Genomic DNA, 14297 nt, shown 5'->3' on the forward strand with positions numbered 1-14297 from the left:
GCATGTGTTTTGGAAAATGAGATACAGTAACTAATAACGACTGATTTGTTTTTGTTCTAAGATCCAGGGCTGGCCTCCAAAGACAAGAATATTCATATTGGAAAAACTTTATTTCATCTTTCCCAGTGAGAGCTGAATCTAATTCAGTGGGGTTAATAAAAATCAGTGTCCAAATAACACCTCCTCGATTTCTATCATTTTTTAATAGAGAATGACTGAGCTGATGGTATATATGTACACACTTGCCCATGTTTAATCAATCTCATTAACAGCAGGGCAGTCAAGTTCTGAATAGGGAGTTGGAAAATTTGCCCAATTTATTAGTAACTAATATTAATGAAATACTACTCTACACTTTATTGAAGTTCAGTACTGGTCAATCCCCATTTTACAAATACTAGAAACTGAGATTTAGGGAGGCTAACTATACTATCTAGGGACTTCAGCTAGTAAGTGGCACCCCTCGGACCTCTAACCCAGGCTGTCGGTCAGATTAATAGAACATTTCTGCCCGCCTCCCATCCATGCAACCTGCTTGGAGCAGCTGTAGTGTGCCAGGCCTAAATCCTGGCAAAGAAGACACAGTAACTATGAAACAAGGTCTCTGCCCCCAATCAGGTTATGTTCCAGGCAAAACTGCTTCATGGGAACTTTGGCAGAAGATAGGGGAGTATTTCCCAAGTGTCCCCTCTTAGCTTCTCCGCTTCTAGCTTGGGGGATCCTATCAGTCATCTCATGGAAGTGTGGTGAACGCAAGAGTGAAGACGTTATTATAGGCTTTTAACTACTGTGAACAGCATCTAGTTTTTAGTCAATCAAAGTAAGTGTTTTTCAATACATTATTATAATCATGTCTGCCAAACTCTTTCACCCACGGATACAGAACTATTTTTGTTTCATAAAGAAAAAGAAAAAAATCAAAGGTAGGAGAATTTCTCATTCAGGAATCCCAGAAAGTCTTTCAAGATTTAGTAATTTTAGCACATCTTGCTGTGCTAAGAGAAAATAAATCCGTTGGCTTAGGCTGTCAACTAGTTGTGTGTGTGTGTGTGTGTGTGTGTGTGTGTGTGTGTGTGTTTAAGCTGACTTAGTGCCAAATAAGAAATAACAGGGGCTGAGAGGTCAGATCTCAGCAGAAATACACAAAAACTAAATGGCTTCCCTCTTCTGTCTTAAATTCTTAGAGAGTTATGCCTTCGGGGTTCAAAATCAAGAACTAGGGAGCTTTGCCGAAACCGGTTTGGCTCAGTGGATAGAGCGTCGGCCTGCGGACTGAAGGGTCCCGGGTTCGATTCCGGTCAGGGGCATGTACCTTGGTTGCGGGCACATCCCCAGTAGGAGGTATGCAGGAGGCAGCTGATCGATGTTTCTCTCTCTCATCAATGTTTCTAGCTCTCTATCCCTCTCCCTTCCTCTCTGTAAAATATCAATAAAATATATTTTAAAAAAAAACAAAAAACTAGGGAGCTTTGAGAAGGAAGAATATCTGCAAGCAGGTAAAACTTCACCCTCATTCCGCAGGGAGTACCTTTTTACTTCATGGTACCTGTACTTTTCCAATGAAAACAGGACACTGGGAGCATCTGCAATAGTGACAATGTGGAGGGACAGGACCCAGAGTCACAGTGAGAGAAAATAAAATATGCTCCCAAACTGGAGAAAGAGAATGGATTTGAGTACATCTTTAATTTAGAAAAGTTCAGGACAAGTGAAGAAAAGATCGTAAGGAAAAATAATCAATATAAAAGTACTGCCATAAAAATGTCCTGTTAGGAAGAGAAAAACTTTGGGTTCCTTACACCACGTCAGAGCCACGAGGCAGCGCAATACAGTAGGTCACCTCCCTGCACATACGGTGCGGCTTTATTAGTATGACCTCACTAGACTTGAGCTAATCTAATTACAGCACTAAAGAATTTGTAAGATTTAAAAATAAATGAGTAAAATTAATCAGTGGTCATGGAAATGTCGGTCCACTGCTCAGCACATACCAAAGCAGCCGTGGTGCACTAGGGATCCCTGTGATGGGACCACAGGTGGCCACAGAGCACAGCACCACTGTCAGCCCGGGGACCACAGAATCATCAGGGCTAGAACGGAAGAAAGCATCGCAGGAAGGGGTGATTTCTGGAAAAACCGGTGAGCCTATTTCTGTAGAAGAAACTGCAGTTTTCCTCCCTCCAATAGATTCAAGGACACTCTTTCAGGGCCTATTCTATTAGCTTTCTTGGATTCGTATTGACCTGCTTCAGTTTTTCAGACTCAAGCTTCGAATTAATTTAGTGGACCAAGCCCTTGTTGCACTCCTATTTTGTGTTAGGCAGAGCCCTAGGCACTGGAGTTACAAAAATTTGAGGGACGCAGCTTCCTTCAGTAGGGAAGGCAAATCCTAAGCTGATAGTATCAACACGCTGAGCTCACGCTGTGATAAAGGGATGCACCAGGAAGTTACGGAAAGAGGAGCTGCCCCAGACAGTGGACCAGCTTGGAAGACATGATGGCCCGGGAGATAAGTTACAACCTATACAGCTGTAACCACCAAGAAAGTGAAATACAACCCAGAGAGCGGAGAAGATATTTGCAAATCATGTATCTAATAAGCAACGTGTACCCAGAATAAGAGAAAATTTGATTAAACTGAAATAAGGTGTTGGAGGAGAGCTCTGCGGATCCCGTGGACCGCCAGACAGATAAACAAGCGTGCCCTGGAGCAAATAAAGCCTGAAACGTTGCTGGAGGCGAACATAACAAAACTGAAGCTGTTCTGCTCGAGGCCTATCGGGAGAAGGCAGGATTCTTTAGGAAAGACAGTGCTGGGAAAACACAAGGAAAAGAGGAAGATCAATTCTGAGATGGACTGACTCCATAAAAGAAGCCACAGGCGTGAGTGTACAGGAGCTGGGCAGGGCCGGTGAGGACAGGACGTTATGGGCATCTCTCACCAGCAGAGGCAGAACCGACTCATCGGCATGTAACACACAGGATATATAAAGAGCTCTTACGTAATACAAATGACCCAACTTAAAAAGTGGGCAAAGGCTCTCAACAGCCATTTCTCCCAAGAAGGTATACAGATGGCCAACAGCACCCGAAAAGTGGCTAAACAACACTGCCATCAGGAAGATGCAAATCAAAAGCACAATGAGGTACATATCACCTCCACTAGGATGGACATCATCAACAAGACAGACGGTAACAAGGGCTGGCGAGGATGCAAAGACATTGGAACCCGCATTCATTTACATGCTGGTGGGAATGTAAAACGGTGCAGCCACTTTGGAAAAACAATCTGGCAGTTCCTTAAAAGGTGAAATGTCGGGTTAATATAGACTCAGCAAATCCACGGAAAATAAAACCGTATCTTCTCACAAAAACGTGTACACAAACATTTACAGCAGCATTATTCATACTAGCTGAGAAGTGGAAACAAACTAACTGTCCATCAACTAGTGAAGAGATTAAAAAAAAAATATGGCTATAAAAAGGAATGAAGTACTGATTCATGGTACAGCACAAATTAACTTTGAAAATATAAGCACAGTGAATGAAGCTAGTCACAAAAGGCCACAGTGATTCCCTTAATGTGAAATGTCCAGAATGGACTAATCCAGAGAAACAGAAAGCAGATTAGCTGTTGACTAGAGCTGAAGGAATTCGGGGAGATGGGAGGTGATTGCTAAGGGTGCAGGGTTTCTTTTTGGGGTGATGAAAATGTTCTCAAATTGACTGTGGTGGTGGCTACTAAATTGTGAATATACTACAGTCCAGGGAACTGTACACATTGCATGGGCAAGTTGGAAGATATGTATTATATCACAATATAGAAGTAATATAAAGAAATACTGTAGTATCACAATTCCATGAAATTTCGGCTGTTGGGACACTTCTGAGAATGATAATAGTAACCACAAAATAACTCCTCATATTTCCATGCCTGGTACTTTTCAGTCTTTTATCAAATTAGACAATGCATGAGGCAAGCACTTTATTATTGTTGTTTTAAATATATTTTATTGATATCTTACAGAGAGGAAGGGAGAGGGATAGAGAGCTAGAAACATTGATGAGAGAGAGAAACATCGATCAGCTGCCTCCTGCACACCTCCCACTGGGGATGTGCCCGCAACCAAGGTACATGCCCTTGACCGGAATCGAACCCGGGGACCCTTCAGTCCACAGGCCGACGCTCTATCCACTGAGCCAAACCGGTTTCGGCAAGGGGCAAGCACTTTAAAACGATGTCTTCATAAAATGGCTCTTGCATCATTATTATTATTTAACCCTCACTCGAGGACATGTTTTTATTGATTTTTAGAGAGAGAAGAAGGGAGAAAGAAAGAAAGAAACATCAATGTGAGAGAAAAAGATCAATTGGTTGCCTCCCGTACACATCTGAGCAGGGATTGAACCCTCAACCTAGGTATGTGCCCTGACTGGGAATCGAACCCACAACCTTTTGTTATATGGGGATGACACTCAACCTAGGTATGTGCCCTGACTGGGAATCGAACCCACAACCTTTTGTTATATGGGGATGACACTCCAACCTGGCCAGGATACTTGATTATTTTTATTCCTTCCTGAATTTATCTATAGGCTAGAACAGTAAATTTATTTATTGGCCAGCATCGTTTGTACATTACTCATTACAATTTTTAACACTACATAGAAAAGATTTACCGAATAAAACGTTAGGAGGGGCTTATTACCATGACTCCCAACTGCAAAAAAACAGGACAATCTCTTTTATGAAGAAAAATGGCATCTCTGAGTAGGCTTTAATCAGTCATTACTTAAATCTAGGGCAGGATCTACTAAATAATAATAATAATGGTCTTTTTAACAAGGCTAAAATTTAATGTTTTTTAATGACTATTATTTCATTTCTGTTCTACCAGAACATCACCACGGAATAAATCAACATCAATAATCCAACAAGAATAATACACAAAAAGTGTGCTTTCAAACTACTCAATTAATTTGTAAAAAAAAAAAAAAAAAAAAAAAATTGAAGTAGTTCCTCTAAGGCTTAGGGGCTTAATCACAAGGAACAACAACAGCCTGTAATTATTGGAATCAAGAGTCATAAAACCCACCAATACTTACCAAACAAAATGGAAGTGCCTAGGAAAGGAAGAAATGAAGGCATTTCTTGCTATTGCTCAGGTGAAGAGTAGTCCTAACTCTTAAAATAAACTTCTGTGAGACCACAGAATGATGCATATTTCATGGAAAGACTGAGTCCAGCCCTAGCCAGTCTGGCTTAGTGGAAAGAGCCTCCGCCCGCCGCCGACTGAAGGGTCCCAGGTTTGATTCTAATCAAGGGCACATGCCCAGGTTGAGGGCTCGATCCCCAGTAGGCAGCCGATCAATGATTTTCTCTCATCATTGATGTTTCTATCTCTCTCTCTCTCTCTGCAATCAATTTAAAAAGAGAGAGAGAGAGAGAAAGACTGAGTCTAGACTGGGCTGTTTCTCTAAACATTACTGAATGCCCAGGACTGGGACATAAAATTGATAGATTGGGTGTGACACTCATGATCATCTACCAAATAAAAACAACATTTTTAAAGTATCACAAACCATCTCAATTATCTCATAGTCTTGTTTAGTCAGATGTTCCTTATGATATTAGCAAAGTCTACATTCTGTTTGGATGCATCAGTACCTTTATCCATAGGCTATAAGGAATTTTTCCGAATAGACAGATGAGAACCACTGGAATGTTTTTAAGAGAAGAAGAACCCAATGAGACTCTAACTGGTTCAATCAATTGTTCAAATGCTCTTTGCTCCTGTGAAAACATATACAACCTAACACCCACTAATTAGCTAAACACCAGGTGCAGACTTTTATGACATATTCTCCATAAAAGTGAGCTCTGACTTTTTTTTAGTGAATGGACTGAATAAGCAAAGGCCAAGTCTTCATTTCTTTAGAAGTCTGAACCCAACAGACCCAGGTTGGAGTTACAATGGCACCTATTACAAGTCATGCGATGTGGAAAGTCACTTAACCTCTCCACATTTCATCTTGTAAACGCACAAGGACTGCTGAGAGGTGCACGTGAAAAGCATGCTGTATTCTGCAAACCACTGGGAAACAGATGGAGAAGGTGTTATTGCTAGTATCAGTAGGCTTTCATATGAAAAATATTTATTGGGTATTTCCTTGTGCCAGACTGCTTACTAGCAGCTATAAATAACAGATTGAACGTCATGAGCCTCATCCTCAGTGAAGGGACAGGCAATGGAAACAGACAGTGAGAGCTAGTGATGTGCAGGGTATCTATAATAATAAAAGCGTAATATGCTAATTAGACAGGACGTCCTTCCAGATGACCTTCTGGACGAAGCCGGGGCTGTGAGGGAAGCCCGGGTCCCGGGTGCCTGCCAGTGACCTGAGGGAAGCCCGGGTCCTGGGTGCCGGCGGGAAGCCTGGTTGCCAGAGGGAAGACGGTGCCGGCAGCCGGGGGAAGGAAGGCCTACTCTTGTACAAATTTCATGCATCGGGCCTCTAGTTAAGGTATGAAAGTCAAGGAGCAATGAGAAGTACGGGGTAGGGAAGGGCGTAGGCTGGGGGGGGGGTACTATGGTCAATTAATATTGGAATTAAAAATTTTAGACATATTGGATTATGTAAAATATATTATTGAAATTCATTTCACCTGTTCAACAGTTTCTTTTTACTTTTTTCAATGACCATTTAAAAATCTAAAATTGGAAATGTGAATGAACAATATTAACTAACAAAACAGAAACAGATTCATAGATTCATAGATACAGAGAACAGGCTGACATCTGTCAAAGAGGAGGAGGTAGGGGGACTGGGTGGAAAAGGTGAAGGGATTAAGCAAAAAAACCCCAATATACACACCCCTCATGGACAACAGTGTGGTGATTCCAGATGGAAAGGGAGGTGGGGGAGGTAAGGATAAAGGGGGGATAAATGGTGATTGAAGGAGACTTGACTTTGGGTGGTGAACACACAATATACAATGATGTATTATAGAATTGTACCCCTGAAACCTATATAATTCTATTAAGTAATATCACCCCAATAAAGACAATAAAGGGAAGGAAGGAAGGAAGGAAGGAAGGAAGGAAGGAAGGAAGGAAGGAAGGAAGGAAGGAAGAAAGGAAGGAAAGAAAGAAGGAAGGAAGGGAAGGAAGTAGGGAGGGAAGGAAAAAGGAAGGAAGACTCATCTATAGGATAATGCCCTTCCAGGATATGGGTGAAATGGCATCTCAGTTCCTCCTAAGTGGAATCTGAAATGTGGCGTTCCATCAGAAAAGGTCTTGAAGAGTTAGCAGGCTTGATCAGAAGACAAGACTTTTGCACAAAGTAAGCAAGGTACAGAATACAGAGTATCAAGACACCAGTTTCAGTTAGAAGTGTGACCTCGAAGGAGCAAATATCGCTGCGGAACTCATGTTTCTACACTGCAAAATGGTCACTAATCATAGCTGCCACGTTCCCCTTCCAAAGGCAATGAGATGAGATACAAAAAGGCTTCCCTATCAGGCAAGTATTGGTCAATTACCATAGAACGTGCAATGAAAAAAAGAAAACAGTTCTTTTTTTGTGTGTATTAACTACACAAGCGAAAGGACTTTCAAAAAGGAAAGATCACAGGCCAACTGGGGTCGTCATCAGTAATAGCTTTCGAGGGGTTGGCCCTGCACTGCCTTTAAAAGATAAGATTTGGAAGGCTGTGCCAATTTGGGGAATGAAAATGTGGTTCCTTAAATAAACTAAAATTGATATTTTTGATACCCTGGCCCCAAAGAGTTAGGTTCTGGGGAAGGGAGTTCAGGATGGCTAGACATGGTGTAACCTTTCAGGTAGTGCCTCGTGGAAAATATAAACCCTGAAAGTCTTTCTCTGCTACTGAACTAGGAAATCACCAATAACTTAAGCAAACTAGATAGCACAGACATGTATGAAACCAGGTTGTTTCCATTCTAAGCTCAAAAGCATGGCCTCATCCTAGAATTCTAGGGACGATTAACCTATTTGTGGGGAGCATCATTAAAATAAATTAAGAAACTGTGCTCTCAGAACCGTTAATCCTCATTGTTTCAGAAATGAAAGTAAAGGCACTTGCACATTCCTGACATTTAAAGAGAGGTTGTATCCATTTTTCTATCTAAGTTTTCATTATAACATCTACATTTGAAATGACGTTAACCTTGGTGTTATTTTAGAATTAAAAGCTTACAGCAGCCGCCAAGTCCGGACGGTACATCTCGCGCCACCGACGCCGGCCCCCACTCCCCCCACCACCCCCCCCGGCACTCCTGGTTCCTTTTGGTTCTAAGTCCAAAATGGCAACACTCAAGGATCAGCTGATTGTGAATCTTCTTAAGGAAGAACAGAGCCCCCAGAATAAGATGACAGTCCTTGGGGTTGGTGCTGTTGGCATGGCTTGTGCCATCAGTATCTTAATGAAGGACTTGGCAGATGAACTTGCTCTTGTTGATGTCATGGAAGACAAATTAAAGGGAGAAATGATGGATCTCCAACATGGAAGCCTTTTCCTTAGAACACCAAAAATTGTCTCTGGCAAAGACTATAGTGTGACTGCAAACTCCATGCTGGTTATATCACAGCTGGGGCTCATCAACAAGAGGGAGAAAGCCGCCTTAATTTGGTCCAGCGTAACATGAACATCTTTAAATTCATCATGCCTAATGTTGTAAAATACAGTCCCAACTGCAAATTGCTTGTTGTTTCCAATCCAGTGGATATCTTGACCTATGTGGCTTGGAAGTTAAGCGGCTTTCCCAAAAACCGTGTTATTGGAAGTGGTTGCAATCTGGATTCAGCCCGGTTCCGATACCTGATAGGGGAGAGGCTGGGTGTTCACCCATTAAGCTGTCATGGGTGGGTCCTTGGGGAGCATGGAGACTCTAGTGTGCCTGTATGGAGTGGAGTGAATGTTGCTGGTGTCTCCCTAAAGAATCTGCACCCTGATTTAGGCACTGGTGCAGATAAGGAACAGTGGAAACAAGTTCACAAGCAGGTGGTTGACAGTGCTTATGAGGTAATCAAACTGAAAGGCTACATATCCTGGGCCATTGGCCTATCTGTGGCAGATTTAGCAGAGAGTATGATGAAGAATCTTAGGCGGGTGCATCCAATTTCCACCATGATTAAGGGTCTCTATGGAATAAAAGACGATGTCTTCCTTAGTGTTCCTTGCATCTTGGGGCAGAATGGAATCTCAGATGTTGTGAAGGTGACTCTGACACCTGAGGAAGAGGCCCGTTTGAAGAAGAGTGCAGATACACTGTGGGGGATCCAGAAAGAGCTGCAGTTTTAAAGTCTTCTAACGTCATACCACCTCACTGTCTAGGCTACAGCAGGATTTTAGTTGGAGGTTGCATATTGTCCTTTTTATCTGCTCTGTGACTAAGAACATCAGTTTCCTAAAGATAGAGATAGTAATGGTTCATAAAACCCAGCATCTGCATCCTGATGCTGGATGGTCCTTATCTTGTGCAGCCTTAACTGGTTAGTGTGAAATAGTTCCACCTCCTCAAAGGCACCACTGCCGAAGTTGCTCACACTACAGTTGCCCTTCAGACTAGATGTGTGTTCACTGTGTGTTACATAACTGGTGGTTCCTTTTTCTCCAATCAATCACATCCTGGGATCCAATGTAAATCCAATATTGCATGTTTTGTGCATAACTGTTCTAAAGGATCTTATTCTGTGTACTGTATGTATCAGATTAGTGTACACTGCCATATAATGTAAAAAGAAAAATCTACCTATAAATAATACAGCCAACTATCCAAGTGTCATAGCAACTAAAATGCCAAATAAACCTTGAACAGTGAAAAAAAAGAAAAAAGAATTAAAAGCTTACTATAAAAGCATCAGTTTTCATAGCTTTCATGGTAGGGGAGGAAGAGGAACAATTGTAATAATCTGAACAATAAAGATTTATTAAATAAAATAAATAAATAAATGCCAAATATTATATTTTGGCCTAGACAACAAGTTCGGGAAAACAAATGTGCACTTTTTTTTTTTTTTTTCAGATGAAAGCTAGCCAGGATAAAAGACAATAAATTAAGGTGATCAATTATTGCAGTTTATCTACATCGCAGGAAAGGCCAGTTTAAGAAAGTACAGATCTGAAAGATTCACTAAATTGCTTTTATTTAGAATCCACCAGAGGTAGGAAGTCATTAACTTCCCCGTAATTAAGCATGGACATTTAAGACCATATTAGTAGATTGATTTTTACTAAAGGAAAAGGACAGTGTGTGGAAGTCATTGATCTGTAGAGTACAAAGATTTACGTTTTAGAATGGCTGTGTTACTGACAACGGTTCCAGGCATTCTCTAAACATTGACCTTCTGTCCTGATCTAATTCGACACCAAGTCTCATGGAGTAAATACAAAGTCTAGCACGTTTTTCTCTGAATAAGTTTTAAGAATGAAAAGCTTTTAAACTAGTTTAAATCTTCTGACCTGAAGTAATTGCAAATTGAAGCTTTTTCAAATAAAGGCTGTTTCCTTTGTTGCAGTAATTACAATGTGAAAGTGTGTACTGGAATACAGTTTAACCTCACAAGCAATTTACCATTGGCATATAACAGGAGACTATTTACAGAGTTCCTACTGGGTTCCGGATCCTGGGATAAGCACTTGATACATCTTAGCTCATTTCATTCTTACAGCAAAGCAATCCTACTTCGCAGTGTCTCCATAACATAAATGAGAAAACTGAAGCACAGAGAGATTATTTTGTCCAAAGTTATACAATTAGTAAGTACTAAAGTTTGAATTCCTATTTAGGTGTATCTGACTCCAAAGTCCATGATACAAAATTATAATGCTCAACAATTACAAAGAGTAACAACAGAAAGCAAGCCAAGTGATCCAGGCCCAGACTTCTAGTAATTTGTTAGAATGCTATATATTGTATAACTACTAATGTACCAAAGAAAATTTTAAGTGCTAAATGTCTAGCATCATTTAGAAAAGCAATGATTGTATTTCTACCATTTAACGTAAAAAAAAAAAAAAAGCCAAAAGAATCACCACCACCCCCAAAAAAAGATTCAAAAAAAATTTTTTTTAACTAGCTAAATGCTAACGTCAATTCCCTAGTATTTCCTGAATGTTATGATGCTATGGCTTTAAGGGAAAACTATAATTAGGTCAACTGCTTTTGTTTTAAAAATAATTATTGTACTATTGCTATTAGGTTATAATTACTGTAACACTTGGAACTATACAGGTTACAAATTAGTGACTCAAAAACAAAGATCATGTCTCTAAATTTTCATATAGCACATGATATTCAATAGCTATCTCTGATAAATGTTTGCTTCAGTAAAGATACTGAGTTATCAAAATGCTTACTTGTGCATATATGGACTTAGGACCCAAATTTGCTATACCATAATATGCTTTTCCTTTCCCCTCTCCCTGCAGCCCGAGGCCCCATCACTACCTCTTCATCCTTTGCTCCATGTGGTCCTTGGGCATCCAGCCCTACAAAGTTTCTCCCATACACAATGTCCTATTTGGTCCACAGTGGAAAAAGAACTCCAGTTACGCGCATTGAATATCATAATGTTTTAAACATCTCTCAATCAAAGGTATATTTTATATGTCTACTTTTACCATACAAGAAGACCTTCATCTAGGAAAACAACAAAGGAAACACCAATTATTTCACTTCACTTTCTTTAGACTTCTATTATAGACTTTGGCAACTTCGTATCTTATTTTATTTAACTTCAGAGTTGAATAAATGAGAGCTCCAATAACCTCTGGCTCCAAGGGAACTAAAACCCTGGCTCAGAAGTGAACAGTAGGATCCCAGAAAGTAGTCTAGTTAGCCACGTTTCCTCAGCATTCACCGCACAACGGAAAATCACAATACAGTCTACAGCACAGAACACATACCTTCTAGGCTTTAGCCCACAAAATCCTTGACAAGATGGCAATTTAAAAAATCAACCATGTATACTATATATATATATACACACACACACACACACACACACACACACACACACACACATATATAAAATCACGTTATGTATTTAACCAATTTATATGTAATCAATTTTTATATATATAAGTAATGTATATATATCTATATTTTAGGATTTTTTTTCAGACCTAAGCAAATACTGAACATCAACCAGCTTTGTTTAAATGTCAGAAATAGAGAGAGGATCTGTTATGCCCAGATTTCGCGATTCCCAAAGACCACGAGGGAGCCGAGTCCGATGCAAAAGCAAAGAGCCTTTTAATCGAGCTAGCTCGAGCTCAGTCCCACACACACACCCACCGGTGCAGCGGCGAGGTGGAGAGAGAGAGAGAGAGTCAGCCCCCAAACGCGCTGATTTATAGGGGGCCTGGGAGAGGTAGGAGGGGTGAGGTAGTGTGGCCTCCGCTGATTGGTTGGGATCAGGTTGCACATGGGGGCAGGGCGTGGCTTACCTTCCCCTTGCATTTCTATTGGCTAATTCAAAAGTGTGGGTTGGGCTCTTGGAGAGGTTCTAGGGCGGGAACCTCCATGAGGTGGAAGATATGGAACAAAAAGAACATGGAGTCGGTCTCTCCCCGCCCTTTCAGATCCAAGATGGCAGCGTAGGTAAACACCTAAACTGCTGCCTCGCACAACAATTTCAAAACCACAACTAAAAGACAAAACGTCTATCACCCAGAACCATGGGAAAGCTGGCTGAGTAGAAGTTCTACAACTAGAAGGAAAGAGAAAAGAGCATTGAGACGTGCACAAGCGCTGAAAAGCTGAGGTACGGAGGCGCGTGTATCGGGCTGGCAGCAGGCAACTGGGAGCGCTGCTTTTTTCAACCCGTAGGGAGACAAGCTCCCGATTACTCCGAACTCCAGTTTCTGGGGAGACGCGGGGGACCCAAACTCCTACGGGTAGAAGTTGGACTGTCTGCCATCGGGTCAGAAAGTGAGTGAGGCTTGCTTGCAGGGCTGCACGCAGGAATCATTGTTTACTGTGCTGGGGCACGGGAGGCGGAGATGTGGCCGGAGACCCAGAGCCGGCTTACTGTCAGCCATCGCTGTTTGCCACGCCCTAGCCTAGTGACGCCCTGAGACCCCGCCCCACACAATCTACAAACCCACCCAAGCTCCAAGCAGCGGCTTTAGCATATGAATGGAATGCCCTATCGCAGCTTAACCTAACAAACTTGCAGCCCAGGTCAGACAGCTCCAAAACCTCCAAACCCCAAGCAAAGAGGAGAAAACTGTAGTTCTCGCTGTACATCCTGCTGGGTGGCCTCAGACAGTAGCTGACCTGCACCCCATTGGAGATCCAGAAGCCAGTGTACCTAGTGGTCAGTGTGAGACACCAGATTTCAACTCCTCACATCCATAAGTGACACATTCAAGAGGCAGACTCAGTGAGCACCAAAGCCCCACTGAAACAAGTCCTGCACCATAAGCGTGTCTCCAGCGCAGCAGTTCTTCCATTATAGACACAGCGGGTCCTCACAGCCAATTGGCCTGGAGGTCAATTCCTCCCAGTGTTCCAACAGCAATCAAGGCTTAAATACACCAAGACTTTGCACTCAGCCCACAAAGGGGTGTACCAAGAGCGTCCACCTCAGGTGATTGGGGAGGCTGAGCCACTGGCCCCTATAGGTCACCTACCACACAAAGCCACTCCATCAACACAGGAAAGCAGCAAAATGCGGAGACAAAGAAACATGTCACGAATGAAAGAAATGGAGGAAAGCAAACTACTGGACGACATAAAGTTCAGAACCACATTTATAAGGTTACTCAAGAATCTTCTAAAAACTGCCGAGAAACTTGATGAGACCTCCGAGGAGCTTAGTGAGACCTTCAAGGACCTTAATGAGAATGCCAAAAAAATGGAAAAGGATCAGTCAGAAATTAAGCATACACTGTCTAAAATAAAGAATATACAGAAACTCAACTGTAGATCAATGTACCTCAAGAATCAAACCAAAGATCTGAAATATGAGAAAACAAAAAACACGCAACCAGAAAAAAAAAAGAAAAAAGAATCCAAAAATATGAAGATAGTGTAAGGAGCCTCTGGGACAACTTCAAGCTTACCAACATCAGAATTTTTGGGGTGCCAGAAGAAGACAAAGAGCAAAATATTGAAAACCTATTAGAAGAAATAATGACAGAAAACTTTCCCTACCTGGTGAAAGAAATAGATTTACAAGTTCAGGAAGCGCACAGAACCCCATACAAGAGGAATCCAAAGAGGACCACACCAAGACACATCATAATTAAAATGCCAAGGGCAAAA

At 41.5% G+C, this 14297-nt stretch overlaps 1 protein-coding gene and 1 pseudogene across 4 annotated transcripts in view; one reads left to right on the forward strand and one right to left on the reverse strand.

The window, feature by feature from the left end:
- Window positions 1–14297, reverse strand: part of SRGAP1 (SLIT-ROBO Rho GTPase activating protein 1) — a 288960-nt gene that overhangs the window by 152936 nt on the left and 121727 nt on the right. The gene's annotated exons all lie outside the window — the stretch shown is intronic.
- On the forward strand, window positions 8310–9376 carry LOC308244495 (L-lactate dehydrogenase A chain-like; annotated as a pseudogene). Its single transcript has one exon. The product of its transcript is annotated as an L-lactate dehydrogenase A chain-like (transcript).

Source organism: Plecotus auritus (genome assembly GCF_963455305.1).
Source record: "Plecotus auritus genome assembly, chromosome: 3".
NCBI classification, from domain to species: Eukaryota; Metazoa; Chordata; class Mammalia; order Chiroptera; family Vespertilionidae; genus Plecotus; species Plecotus auritus.